Source organism: Nilaparvata lugens, chromosome X (genome assembly GCF_014356525.2).
Source record: "Nilaparvata lugens isolate BPH chromosome X, ASM1435652v1, whole genome shotgun sequence".
NCBI lineage: Eukaryota > Metazoa > Arthropoda > Insecta > Hemiptera > Delphacidae > Nilaparvata > Nilaparvata lugens.
In genome coordinates, this window is record NC_052518.1 from 6,080,251 (window position 1) to 6,096,216 (window position 15,966).

Below are 15,966 nucleotides of genomic sequence, written 5' to 3' on the forward strand. Positions count from 1 at the left end.
GAGGGATAGTCAAGGACGATTCCAATAATATCCTCATTGCATATAGCAAATCACACTGCTCCGTATCTTATAATCTGAAGTAGATACACAGTCCGTTACTAATCTGTATCATTGTGAGTGTTGGAGCTTCCTACTTGCAAGGACTTGGACTCTTGTATTGGAATCAGTCAATCAGAACCCTTCCTTCATCTAGATTCTAGAGGGGGAAGGAATTTGGCACAAGAACAACCAAGTCGTCACTCGGCACTTGCTTATTGTGTAGTTCAGTTGGTTTGGTCCAGACGTCCAGTGAGTAAAGGATTCCTTCTTTCGTTTCAATTGTAAGTTTGATATTATTTTACTGCATGCCATCATTTAAATTTAATGCAGATTATTCCTTCTTTCGCGAACTAATCGAGGGTTGAAATAGTTTGAATTAACGTATTTGCTCTCAAACCACGTGCAAGCAATAATGGCTACTGTGCACAGACAGGGTTTTCGAAAAAATGGAAACAATATTAAGACATGAAAATGGTCTGTCTATTGCTCACATTGTCGCCGTTGTTTATTTTGGTTTCATTTTACTACCAAATAATACGGTAATTCACGTTTTATCATTAATTAATTGAATTTTTGTAATACAATACGCGGAGTAATACGTACATACGCGGAGGGATTTTGATCAGGCTGCTTTTGAATTTGTGAAATGTATTTGAATCCATGTCGCTAAAAAGGATACTACAGTAGCCTATTTGTTTTCATTGATATCGTATCTATTTATTCTAAATCTCTAATATAAACAATATAATCTTTTAATACTGTGTAAACCACTAACGTAAGCATTATGAAGAGAAAACCTTGAAGGTTAATTATATCTAGAAAATAGATTACTTTTAAGTTATCTGGTAGATGAACCGGTAGGAAATATTCCTAGGAGTATTCCGTATTCTCCACTTCATCATTAATCGAGAAATTCTGAAATCAAGAGTAGATTATTAATATTACAAACTCTTGGATATGAAACTGTGAAGCTAGTTCCTTGCCATCAATCCCATGATACACTTGCAATGTCTGAAGTAAAGATGGAGGCAGCCTTTCTCTAAGTTATTTTTTATTTAAATTATAAACTTGAACCTCGACGATCCGGTTTATCATCTCTTATCCTTTTCCTTCTTAAATTACTACTGCCTTTTGCTACGTAATTTTTCAATTACATTTCACCACAGAATTTAGCATATAATAGAAGTTTTTTCTGATTACACTTGATTTCGATTACCGGCTTCTGCTAATCCAGCGTATCGTTATACTTTTTCTTAAATATTTTGTACTGTGAAGTGAATTGAGGGGTATTAATGTAGTTGTTTTTTTGTGTGTCTTTCTTCCAGGTTATTGAACTGAATGAACTTTGATTCGTACTTTAAGTTTTTGTGTGAAAATATAATTGACCCGAGTAGTCAGAAAACTGCGTTCATGAGTGAATGAGAGATTTAGGTGTTTTATTGTTGATGAATTGTTTTGATATGTAATTGAATATTTTTGTTGAGATAATAGAGGAAAAATTATTAGTTAAGGCATGATAGTGGTTTAAGAGGGAGATCGAACAGTTCTGCTGTGGTCTGCGTCTCCTGGAAAGATTGGACCTCTCTCACTCTCTCTCTCATAGGTTTGAGATTTTCAACCCACCTATTTAAAGAGGCCTCTTCCAGGTCGTATAGGCAGAACTGGGCCGACTTCCTTCCTATATTTAAGTATATGTCCTAACTGGTAGGGCCCGCTACCAAATCCGCCAGCCAGTTCCGTTACTCTGTCTTTTTATATTTTTAATTTCTTACATTTTTCATTTAAATTCCACTCAAACCTCAATTATCCGGTTTTATATTCAAATCGCATATTTCAAAAGTTGGAATGGTGTGATACGATGCCTTGAGCAATCCTAAGTTTCCCTGTTTTTCTTTACATGTTGAAAACGTTTCTCAGCGTTTACAAGAATTGTAAACTTGTTATCACAAACCTGCTACATAGGAACCGGTCATCTTGCATGGAGTCATGCTACTCACTCTACGCATTAAATTTATTGTTTTAATAAAAAAATTCTATAACTGTAACAGTAGCTTATCATCCTAATATAAAGAAGGGACAGACTTATTGGAATTTCCTAGATTCTATTTTCACATCTGTGGTCCATTACATTATTCATAGACCTTTCAAATGAGAAAAAATCAGAAAGATACCTTATTACCTATCAATGATTAACAAATAACATCTTTATGGCAAAAAAGCGTCTGAAATCGAAATGAAAAAGATTTTACCGGTAGAATCTGACTCTGTCTTAGGATTAGGCAAGGACTCTCACCAGTGAACGCTTTCCAATACTCTTTCCAGAAATAAATAAAATAAAATAAATAACAAGTTTATTGCTTTCTTAAACAATTACAAAAATCAAAAGCTATATACAATTCAAAAGGCAATAATCAGCAGATGCTGGGTTATAATTATCCTTTTTCCATAGAAGGATAAAGAGTTGTACGAGTGCGTTCTGTAAAGTTTTCTTTCATCTTCTTCATTTCAATCCTTGCAGAGCCAGCCTTGTTTGAATACTTTTTTCTTTCTCTCCTCTCATTCCTCCGCATACTCTCCTGAATTCTTCGTCCCATCTGTACGGGGGCCTTCCTCTGCTGCTGCTCAGCGTGCGTGGGTGCCAGTCGAGTATTGTTTTGGTCCATCTTCCATCCGTTGTCCTTGCGATATGGCCTGCCCAATTCCATTTTCTCTCTATTATCATTCTACCTACATCTTCAATTCTTGTTTCATTTCTGATCCATATTTTGGTTTTCCTATCTATTCTTTTCACAGCTATCATTATTCTTTCCATCGATCTCACACTTGTTCTGAGTTTCTTGATTATTTTCTCATTGAGAGTCCACGTTTCGCAGCCGTATAGAATTGCTGGTAGAATACATGTTTGAAGTAGGCGTCTCTTTCTATGGGAATATTAGATCTGAAGAGATGGTTGTATTTCTTGAACATTGACCAACCTATTGCCACTCTTCTAGTAATCTCTTCCCATTGTCCATCTCTCCCTATTCTCTGTCCTAAGTAGATGAAGTGTTCAACTGCTTCTATCCTTCCGTCTTCGGTCTCTAATACTCTCTCGTTACTTTCACTGTTATAAATCTTGACTTTTGATCAGTGGCGTAACGTTTCCAAACCGGGACCCCCACAAAAAAAATTAGGACCCCTCTTCTAAAATCGTACCACCTTTCTCCAGCCCCCTTCTCCCTTAATCTCAAGCATTACACTCTAATGTGAACGTACATCTTTCATGAGTGAATTACATAGCTTAGTTGAAAAAAATAAAACTTGTTCTTGATTGAATTCTACAATTCAAGTCAGGAATTATGTTTTAAGCTACAAATATAGAATCCAACCTTTAGAGCTAGAACTAGATAGTAAATAAAGATAACGATCTACTTTAGAACCATTCTGACAATCTTTGTTTGAATCAGAGAGAAAAGAAGTAAATCTTATCTATAAGTAAGTGGTTTGAATAGTCTCAGTCTGAATATTGTCTCACCGGATTTATAAATTTTAATGATTTGTAAACAAACAACATTCCTAATTTTTCAATAAGCTCTCTACCAGCACACAATTATTGAAGCTCTGTCAATGGAACTATAATTATTATTACGAGTAGATTTGAGCAATGATTGTTTTTCTTTCTTGTCTTATTCATTATTTTCTACTTGTATTCTCTTGATATTAATTTGTAACCAGACTGATAACATTGTTCTATTGCATATTTCTTCTTACACAATGAATGAAACCTGTCATTTTCCACAATAAAACTTCTGCTTTTTTATCGAAAGTTACTTCCATGATTATTTAATTTTTCTTTTTAAAGTATGCAATATATAATTATCATTTCGGGCCCCCTAGACCGGGTAATTTTATTTTTTCAGAAAACCTATTTTAGCCTACATATTATCCGGGCCCTATCCCGGGCCCCCCGCGCCGCGGGGGCAGCGGGGGTGTACGTTAAGCCACTGCTTTTGATTTATCAAAATTTACTTTCAATTCAACCTTTTTTGTTACTTCAATCATTTCCTTCATCATTCTACATACTTCTTCGGTGCTATCTCCTATAATAACAATATTATCGGCGAATTTCAATGTATTCAATTTCACCCCATTGATGTTGATTCCTTTTTCTGCCATTGTAATTATTCATCTAAAGATTTTTCCAGAACTGCATTAAATATTTCCACTGATGGTATATCTCCCTGTCTTAAGCCTCTATTTACTTTAACCACTCTACCTTTTCCTCTCAATTTGAATTAAATTTTCATGTTTCTGTAAATGAATCTGAATAATTCCAGGTACTTATTGTCAATTCCCAAGTCTTCAAGCGTTCGTAATACGGAAGAAGTGTTGATTTTATCGAATGCTTTCTCGAAATCAATGAATAGCAGCACTAGTGGAAATTTGTAGGCTATTCATTAGAATTCCTTATCAGTTCCTGTAAGACTAGGATGTTATCCAGCGTAGAGAAGTTTTTCTTGAATCCGGCCTGGTTGATTGAAGCTGCTGCCGTCAAATATCCATCTATCCTGTAGGAAATTACTGCCATGAATATCTTGTAAATATTTGACAGGAGACTTATTGGTCGGTAATTCTTGATTTCCTTCCTATTACCTTTCTTGAAGAGTAATATCAAGTTAGCTTTGAGCCATATTTCAGGAATCTTTCCACTCTTAAGGCATAAATTGAATATTTTTGTTATTATTTCAATAACTCTTTCGCCACCTGCTTTTAACTCCTCGTTTGATATTCTATCAGGGCCTGTTGCTTTCCCCTCCTTGAGATGCTCGATTGCGCGCTTTAGCCTACCTCACTCTTCAATATCGGTGGACATTCTTCATTTCTACATTCTGTTCTCCAATTTCTTGTTCCGAGTAACATTCTTCAGGTTCATCTTTTTTATACAGATTCTCATAGAAATCGCAAGTTATCTCGAGTATACCTTTTATTTGTCTCACTTCATTTCCATACATCATTTTTCATACAAATCATTGTGTTTTTTCCAAGTAGTTGTTTTCTGTTGAACTCTTTAATACTATTTCAAAATTTCAAGGTCTCTTCTAACTTCTTTGTTTTTCTTTCAGTTATCCATCCATTCCATTTCTTTTTGATGAATTTCGAAATTTCACTGAAGTCTATTTTGTCTCTGCCAAGTCTGTTAAGCTTTCTTCTTTTCTCCAATAGCTTAACAATCTCTCTTGGAACCTTTCTTTTCTCGATTTTTCTTAAGTTTCCTAGCAATTCTTTAGTTCTTCTCAAAGTATTTGTCAGCTTATCAGTTAAAATATTCGTGTCTTCACATTCATCGATTCTCTTTCTATACAAATTGACTTGTAATTTCTGTTCAAATCCGAGTTTGAATCCGAAATCTGAGTTTCTCAAATACATTGCACATTCTTGTAAGTACTTCTTCCTTTTCTCTTCAATTCGTATCTCCATTTTAAGAGCTCTGTTGTCGCTTTCTGTATTTATTCGGTCTTCTATGTCTACATCTTGAACAATACATTTCTTGTCTACTCTTTCCTTTTAAAACTTAAATACAGTCGTCTATAACACTATTCATGTGACTGAGCATTGTGAGTTGGTGGGGGGTTTTGCTAGTTCAACATCCCCAAATGATACTCACGTTTCAACTCGACTCTAACTAGGCGACAGACATTGGGATGTCGGATGTGTTGTACCTCCAGATGACCCAACTCGTCCGCCTAGACATTCAGCATTCCACCCTACATCAACAACCCCATTCAAGGTCCGACGTCGAATCCAACATTGAATGTTGGATAGTGTATGATTTTTTTAGTACGCTGTTACAATACTGTATTATCACACTGTCAACTCAAACTGTTTTATTGGAGCTGGCCTTCTAAAAAACTTCTCCATCTAGAGAACAGAAATCTCAAGCATTTAATTCCAGCAATTGGAAAATTTCAGACATTCTGTATTTCATTGAATAAATTATAGTCATGGATGAATACTTCATACTGTTTTTTAAATGGAACCCCTACTTAAAATAACTTTTAGTTGAGTTATTTCTCGTCATTTTTGGTAAATTTAATAACTTTCTCAAAAATTGATACTCTCAGAAAATTTTCATTCTATTCGACCAACAATACAATGGAGAATTCATCCTCAAAATTTCAGGGATTTATTTCTTACCGAATTTGAAATGACCTGTCCCAAGAATTTAAGCTTTATGAGCTTATATCTCAAAAAGTAATGATTGGAGAAAAAATTTTTTCCTGTGAAAACTTTTTCATTTTGATAGCTTGATTGTCAAATCAAAAAACTTTAAAAATTGTCACCAGTAGAAAGTTTTTTTAGCATTTGCACAGCCTTATTTAATCGAATAAATAAAAAATTTTAATCGAATAAAAAAATTGATAATTTTTTAGTACTTGTGAAGCATTTAATTAATTTGAGGGCGCTGAATCCGAATCTGAAATCACGATTTCTCTATCTTCATTTTTTCGCAATAAATTTAAGTTTACGACCACCATTCACAGAGAATAGAAATGATGAATTCTCCGAATTCTCTCTCATCTTATTCTAGTCGCAGAGTCGATTCATACTATTTGTCGTTCGCTATCATTTTTATTGCCTGCCACTGTCTGAGGTGTCAAACAATAATAATTATAAAATAAATAGTGATTGAAATGAACAGTCGACAACCCTGTCTGCATTCAATATTTTTGAAGTATTTTCCTCGTTTGTTAGAAACGTTGAGCGCAATGAAAACATAAATTATTATTCCCTTGCTCTATTGCACATTCTTTTCAACGAGGAATTTATTCCGTTATTCACATGGGAACGGAGAGACTTTATCTAAATCAACTATCTCACAAAATAGCGAGGAGACTAGTTGTCGGGGAGACAGGTTGGCGGCGACCCGTTTCAGATTTAGGCGACAAGCAAGTTTTATCATGCCTATCCACAATTTTCTCCACCTCCCTACCTATAAACAGAGCTGGTCACACGTGTGCTTTGTACCCAAGGTGACCTCATCTTGCGATAAGAGTAAATATCAGGCTAGAGAATGAAAAGAAACCCATTCCGTTCATCGGCGACCAGTCAGTCCACTATTGGCTTGACGCCAATATTCTGTTTTCCGAAGCCAGGGAAAGGAGTTTCCTTTGAATATTTCAACTAGCTTACTGTAGTCTATGAAAATATTATTTTCACAATATCATCACACCATGATACAGCAGGGGTGCTCATAGTAGGGGGGGGGGGCATTATAACGCGTACCGAGTCATTGAAATTCTTGTTTTTGTAACAAATCTTTGGGGTCTCAAAAAAGGTGGTATGTGTTAAACATCATATATGGTTATGCGTATATTACGTATAGGATTGTCATGTTTATGAATAGTCTTAGTAGTCTGAAATAATATAAATTGAAATAAATAAAAATTGTTCGACTGCTCAATGAGTTATCAACATGATGTGGCGTTAACGACAGTTTCTGATGCACATAGGAAATCATCTTAGTAGGCAATCTCCTATTTTTCTCTTATCATGTCAGTTGGCACAGAAAATGAAAGAGTTCCTTGAAATGAATTCCTTCTACTTTGTGCAATTGGTTATAATCCAAATTATCTTCGAAATCTTCCTCTCCTTAGAATTTTTAACTCTTATTCTGTGATTAGGAATTCACATGAAACTCATTCTTCATCAATTTTCCAAGGCAGTGTTTAGACAGCGAGGTGTTCCTGACATGATTAACTACTTTATACTGGCATCAGTGTCAGGTCAATTTTGGAACAATATTTTATAAAATATTAGAAACAGATTCATTCTGAACTCATTTGAAGTAGTTAAACAATATTACATGAGAAGGAATGAATCAACATGACTGACGTTTTTTCGTGTCTTGTTATGCTGTTGTTCTAGTTAAAATTGGAAGGTGTGTTGAAAGCTTATCAGTTTACCATGATATTTATCCAGCAACTTATATTATACAGTACAAGTACAATGACTACACGTATAATATCAATTTTTACTAATTTCAATATAAAAAACTCTAATCCTATATCACTGGATGAAGTTTGTAAATAGTAATTATAACACGCAACAAGCAACTAATAACTTATATTCCAACACATATAATTTATAGTGGGGTGCAATGGCGTAATGTACACCCCCGCTGCCCCCGCGGCGCGGGGGGGCCCGGGTCCCTAGGAGGCCCGGGCTAGGGCCCGGATAATATGTAGGATAATATAGGTTTTCTGAAAAAATAAAATTACCCGCTCTAGGGGGCCCGGGTTAGGGCCCGAAATGGTAATTATATATTGCATAGTCTACTTTAAAAAGAAAAATTAAACATAATCATGGAAGTAACTTTTGATAAAAAAACAGAAGTTTTATTGTGGAAAATGACAGGTTTCATTCATTGTGTAAGAAGAAAATAATATGCAGTAGAACAATGTTATCAGTCTGGTTAAAAATTAATATCAAGAGAATACAAGTAGAAAATAATGAATAAGGCAAGAAAGAAAAACAATCATTGTTCAAATCTACTCGTAATAATAATTATAGTTTCATTGACAGAGCTTCAATAATTGTGTGCTGGTAGAGAGCTTATTGAAAAATTAGGAATGTTGTTTGTTTACAAATCATTAAAATTTATACATGCGGTGAGACAATCCAGACTGAGACTATTCAAAGCACTTACTTGTAGATAAGATTTACTCTTCTTTTCTCTCTGATTCAAACAAAGATTGTCACAATGGTTCTAAAGTAGATCGTTATCTTTATTTACTATATTTAAGTAAGCATTGGAGGAAAGAAATCATTTTCCCATTGAATTCCTGAACATATATACCATATAGTGTGGCAGGGGCGCCGTAAATATAGATACTATAGAACACAGACTGTATTTTGGGTTTTCAAACAATCATAATTGATGTTTAAATGTACATTTTTTAAATAAATTTGAGCTTCCCTGTTTCAATTTTTGTCCTCTTTCAGGGAAAAAAATGAATCGATATCTCTAAAAATAGCTGACATACAGAGTTCGCTCTCGCGGTAAAATTTAGCCATTATTTCATTTGCAATTTCCATTCGCATTCAGTGGTTCAGTTCCTCTCTAATCGTGTTTTTCGAATTGTAGAATTCAATAGAGAACAATAAGTTTTATTTTCTCAACTAAGCTATGTAATTCACTCTTGAAAGATGTACGTTCACATTAGAGTTTAATACTTGGGATTAAGGGTGAAGGGGGCTGGAGAAAGGTGGTACGATTTTAGAAGAGGGGCCTGGAATTTTTTTGCGGGGGGGCCCGGTTTGGAAACGTTACGCCACTGGTGGGGTGTATATTTATTCATTAAATTTCTTTGCCTATTAAGAAATGATTCAATGCATAAAACTTCCTTGTTTTATTTGCATTAAATGTTTAGTATCCAAATTCGTATTGTATTGTTTTGATGAATAAAGTTTGATTTGATTTGATCGTTTGATTTTTTTTTTCGTAGGATAATTTATTCTTCCTCTCATGCGAACAGTTCAGTAGGGTACATATTAAAAAAATATTTTCTCTTTTGTGTTTTTTTGCAATATACAGATGCACCTTTTTCTCTCTAATTAGTTGAGTTGTCTGTAAACGCTGCACCCTTCTAAACACTGTCCTGAATCATCAACAACCATCACCACCACAGCTCTTGCTTGTTATGTTGCAATAGTTGTTGAAAGGCTTTGACGTAAACCATTAAACCATCCTTATAGGAATTTGGTTTTTTGTATTCTTGAAAATGTTTCAAGTTGAAATCAGCTTTTCACTGTGATTTGCAGTTTGAGGAATGCAATCAAATCTTGTACTCAATCATTGGATTTGTGTCCCCTATGCTACAGAATTTGATGCCCGATTCGTTGTATTTCAGTTAAGCACAAGTTATGCTCTATATATTCAAGTGAGCACGTGAATATACATACATTCCCTATTTTTATCGTGTTCTATGACTCCTCTTCCTATTTTGTTTATTATCGAGGAAAGTGATTTATTGTGGTTTTTCAATTAGTGTGCAAATATACTGTACTCGTTTTAGAAATATCTCAGTCGTGTTGGTGCAGCACTCTACATCACTTTATGGTTGCCATGGCAAAATTGTAACATGCTATAAATTTTCGGCTCTAAATTTAATATTTTCTAAATTTGGCTTAGTGGTTTTGCGTTTTGTTTCAGTTTTGTATATGTTTGGACTTTTTAACATTAAAATGAACTTTATTCCGAAGTGAAAAGTGTAAATTTAAAAGTATTGTGCTGACTATAACCATAGTGTCCGGTTTCCCATCAGGGAACTTTGGACTATATACGGCGAAGTGGAACTACCCTTGGGTCTCCCCACCATTCAAAGCCATACGCTAATAATAATAATCACTTTACTTATTGTGTACATAAAAGTAGATAGTGATTTCGTATTCTTCCTACCTCAACTTATAAAATACCATGTGGTGAATGTGAATGAAGGTAGTGAAATTTAGTTTGTTTCAACCTAGGTAACCTGGTTCCATCTCAAGGTTTCACTAATTTTAAATTTTTCAACTCTATCTTGTATACAACACAATTCATCTCTTAATTGCATGACATTATTCCCTTCAACCAAATTATTATTTTCTGTGGCGGCCGTAGTTTATAAGTTCCCCTTAGCCAATGTTAAATAAGACAGTTTGAGGTTTGAATTTCCTTAACTTTTTCTGTGTTTTAAAAACTAAACCCGTTCGATGTTTAAGCCAGTTCGATGTTTGAATTTCCTTAACTTTTTCTGTGTTTTAAAAACTAAACTTCTTCAAATTAATGTATTCTCATAACAGCTTGAAATACCAGCCAAAGGTGGTGTTTCCAATGCTTAATTCAAATTTACTTCCAGAATTTTTCCATCACCGCATCTTCCATATCTATGAATTGTGATAATGTTCTTGAAATCTGTTCAAGAAATGACTAATTGCTGAGTGGAACTGATTGGCAAGATTCCGCTGGTCTATTGTTCAGTAGTAGACCGAGCTACTCCTTGAAAGATTTATTATCGTGGTGTATCGAAATGTAATCAGGTGACATCGTTTCCGGCTACCAACACAAATGTGTCTGAACTGTAGGGCTCCTTATTGAACTTGATAAATTCTCTGTAATATACGGCACGTGGCGTTCTACAAGATGATATGATAATTATTAAAATGTTTCTCTATAGTGAGATTCAGTCATCCTCATATGTCACTATAGTGAAGTCCACGTTATAATGGCAGTGGAGAAATATATGAGAACAACGTTGCCGAACCTCTGTTTTGTCAATGTCTTCTATAGACGGTAGCTGATACAGGTTTATTAATGTAATATTAACCGTTCATTCTCGTTTAAAATAATAAATTATATTTCATCAACCAATAAATTATATTTTTCAATAATTTCATAATGAATTTACATAATTAAGTTGAAATATTTTGTTAGTTTATTTTAATTCTACATTGTTAAAAGACGATCTGGCTTCAGAGACACGCGAGAAAAAGATAGCGCTATCCACTTTGTTGAATGATAGACCAGGATAGCAATACCATTGCTAATCAAACACTGCCATTATAACGTGAACCTCACTAAAGTCAAATCAGATAGCTCTATCCTTTTCTAACTCCGCATAGTTGTTTTTAGAGAATGAGGCCTTTCAATAATTTCATAATGAATTCTACATTGTTAAAAGAGGATCTGGCTTCAGAGCAAAGCGAGAAAAAGATAGCGCTATCCACTTTGTTGAATGATAGACAAGGATAGCAATACCATTGCTAATCAAACACTGCCATTATAACGAGGACCTCACTAAAGTCAAATCAGATAGCTCTATCCTTTTCTAACTCCGCACAGTTGCCAAATTGTTTTTAGAGAATGAGGCCTAGAGAAATATGATCAACTATAGTGAGGTCCACGTTATAATATAATGGCAGTGTACGATTGACAATACTGTTGCTGTCCTTTTCTATCATAGAACAAAACAGATAGCGCTATCTCTATCTAGCTTTGCAATGTTGTCTGTTTGCCATAATATTTTATTTTTACTTTTGACAGTGACTGTACAAAAGTAAACAAACAATTCTCAGCCACCATTTTTTTTCTTCATTCTATCAAATACTTGAGTACGCAAGTCGTATAATTGATTTAAAATGTATTTTTGAAACAATGAAATAATTTTTAGACATTACCGTATGAGAAACACAAATTAAAATACCTGAAATGCCATTTTAAATTCCTAGACTTCATCCACCCTTCAGTTAGTTTACACGTATAGGTTAGACCTACTAGTACCGGTATAAAATAATATTGAAAGGTTATTTCAGAATTATTTCCTTTGAGAATTACTTATTTTAAATAGGATTTCTATCCTTCTATTATTTTTAAAGAAATTCGAATAGAATACCTACCAAAAAACTTAATTTCTGTTGTTTTGAAATTCAGATTGTTGCATCACAGCTTTTTAAATATTTAAACTCAATTATGAAATTTTTTATCAAATTTCGATAAATAAAATATATTTGAGGTAGAATTGATCGTAATAATTGAGAGAAACGCATATTATGTGAACCCTCAATTCGTACTATATCGCTGAGGTACGTTCAAGATGCGTAGGTACAATAGAAGTTAAAATTTGAATTTCATTGTTCACAAGGAGAAGAAAACCGATTTTAAAATCATCAATCACGAAATGAATAATACCTGATGCCTAACACTACCAAGATTTTGTGTAAACAATTGATAGATACTTGGCAATCACCTTGATCATGTGGTTGTCTTCTTATGTAGTAGTAGTAGTAGTAAAAATGTCTTTATTTACAACCAACAACACTTTACAAAAAAATGCCATTAATACTAAACCCAATATGAAACAAAATAAAAATTTACCATATTTCGACATTATTATAAATCAGAAAATAAACTAAGACATTACAAATGGCAAAACCTGAAAGGTTGTCTGCCAGGAGTCGGTTTTAATAGTTGAATTCCAAGATAAGCTCATTTCTCAAATTTAAAGCCGATCTTAAAAAGGCCGTCAATTTTCTCCAATTCTTCCCATTTAGCTACTCGTTTATTTCTACTTCCGTGAGTCTGTACTTCCCCAGCCACATTTTGCGGACACCCCCCAATATCGGGCAAACCCCCATGAAGTGATGCATGTCCTCTCTCTCGCCCATATTACATAATGAGCATCGCCATTGCCTTTCCTCTCTATCTGGTGAAAAGTTTAGGTGAAACAGAGATCCCCGAGCTTTAGCTATCAGACTTATCTTCTTCCTATCAAAATTAGAATAGAGATATGCTTTACTATCATTTTGCCGCTCCAACTGTCTATATAATTCATGAAACTGTGATTCATTCGCTCTTCGTAGCCATTCAGATCTAATTTTCTCTTTCATTCTCTCACACATACAGTGTAATTCGTTCTTCCATTCACTATTCTCATTCAAACATCTAACTAAATTACACCCAAATTCCTCGTCCCATTTCCTCCATTCCTTACACCACGATATATTATATCTAAGCATTTTTTCTGCTAATACTCTAGGCAGTCTCTCCCGCGGCAATCTCATAATTTTAAATATATAATCTACATGCAATTTTACAACAAACAAAAACATTGGCTCAATATCCAGCTCCAAGTGGATTATATAATTTGGCGACGACTGTGGTAGCATTAAGAGTTTTTTTGCAAAAAATCTTGGCAAGGTTTCTAGAATATCGTAACATTTGTAACTCCAAACCTGTGCTCCATATGTCGCCACTGTTACCACCGCTCTGTACACCTTCCACTTCACATTCATATTGATGTTATTGTGAGCAATAAAGTCTCTCCAAACACCATTAATTCCAAACTTCGCGATTGAAGTCCGCTCCTTAATATGCTCAGCAAAAGATAATTTTGATGTCAGAACAACACCCAAATATTTATATTTATTCACCACCTAGATACCACCTCTCATGCTCCGCCCATGCGTCCTCCTTTTCGAAACACAACTATTTTCGACTTTTCTCTATTTATCACTAAACCCCACCTCTCACAGTATATCTGAATTTCATCGACCATTCTCTGCAATGCCCTTCGGTGTGGAGGCCAGTAACACTAAATCATCTGCATACATCAAAACCTTCACGTTTAATTCGTCCAGCCAGATTCCCTCCCTCAAACTATCACTCAAATCATTAATGAACAGTGAGAAGAGGAGCGGTGACAACAAACAGCCTTGCTTTAATCCGCATGTAGTCCTAAAGAAATTTGACATTTGTCTTCCACACCAAATACTAGCCTTTGTGTCTGTGTACAAACTGGAAATAACTTTAACAAATTGGTCAGACAAGCCTATCGCATACAGTTTATGGATGAGCGCTAATCTATCTATTTTATCATAGGCAGCTTTCAGATCAACAAAAAAACAATACACCTTTTTTCTTCTACCCTTCAGTTTCATGTTAATTATATTAAATAGGTTGAAAATATTGTCAGCTGTAGAATAGCCTTTTCTGAAGCCTGCCTGATTCTCACATAACACTTTATTCACTGTCAACCATTTTTCTAGCCTTCCAAGCAGTACCCCTGCAAACCATTTAGCAAACGAGTTTACGAAAGAAATTCCTCCATAATTCTCTATGTCTAATAAATCACCTTTCTTGAATATAGGGAAAATTACTGTTTCACTAAAACAATTAGGTATGTTAGCGCTCTGAATTACAAAATTGAATAGTGATAAGATGACATTGAATAGTTCATCTGGAGCTTTCTTAAAAAATTCAATCGGTATTCCATCTGTACCGGGGGCTTTTCCATCCTTTCCTCTTTGCAGCGCTTCTTTTAACTCATTTATGTCTATAACCCTATCCAAGATCTCACTCCTATTCGTTGGGCCCATACGTGCATCAATACCTCTCAGGGCCTCTGCAGTAAACTGACGCTCAAAAAATCTGTTCCACTGATCTGGTGTTATAGAATTACTACCTAATCTTTTCGATGCTTTAAATAAACTCACTGTCTCCCAAAAGTTTTTGGAGTCTCTCAAGTTAGCTAATTTCATTGCCGCATCATGATAATACTGTTTCTTTTTATTATTGCACAAGATTTTATAGTTATATCTCAATTCCAAATAAGTACTTCTAGTAATTTCCGAATTGCTTCTCCTGAATAAATTCAACATTCTGAAACACCTTACTCTCGCCCTCTCACACTCCCAATCATACCATACCTCTCTGAATTTACCATTCCTTCTACCACTCTCACGCTGCACATTCATGCTGTCCTTGATAATTCCAAGTATTTGATTTGTGATGCGTTCAACATCATTAACCTCATCCAAATTCGATTCAATTAATTTATTTCTGATCCGCTCCTGATACAGCCGCTCTACATTTCCCGCCCAACCATACCTCGGTAGCGGCAATAACTCCTCATTCACTCTCATCTCACTCCCTCTGACCTCTAACTCAATGGGAAAATGATCAGAAAATATTTCTTGTTTCACTCTTAAATCATTAATCTCTTTCAACAAGCCTCTAGACACACAACATAGATCTATTACTGAAGCTCCTGAACCTCTAGTAAACGTAAACTCTCCTAATTCATCACTCATTGTTCTGCCATTTAATATTACAAGATCATATCTTTCGCAAAGTTCCAAGATTATTTTACCTCTATGGTTCACTACGATATCTTTTGATCTTCGTTCACATTTAATTCTACAATCTGGATCTAACAATTCTTCTGGTATCAACTGGCTGTTCCCTACTCTACAATTGAAATCACCCAATAAAATAATATTCCTATCATCCAAACTCTCCACTCTTTGCCACAAATCCAATAAATCCCCATCCCACCTATCTTCCGCACAATTTAAATAGACCGGAAATATAACAACACTTTTGTTATGGAGGTTGATTTCTAAACCTTCAAA

At 34.7% G+C, this 15,966-nt stretch overlaps 1 protein-coding gene across 1 annotated transcript in view; it reads left to right on the forward strand.

Moving 5' to 3' along the window:
• The first annotated feature begins 226 nt into the window (after positions 1-226).
• LOC120354373 (coiled-coil domain-containing protein 1-like) overlaps positions 227-15,966 on the forward strand; it is a 36,683-nt gene continuing 20,943 nt past the window's right edge. Inside the window, exon 1 of the mRNA XM_039441429.1 lies at positions 227-320. The gene's annotated coding sequence lies outside the window, so the exon portion shown is untranslated. The remainder of the gene's footprint in view (positions 321-15,966) is intronic.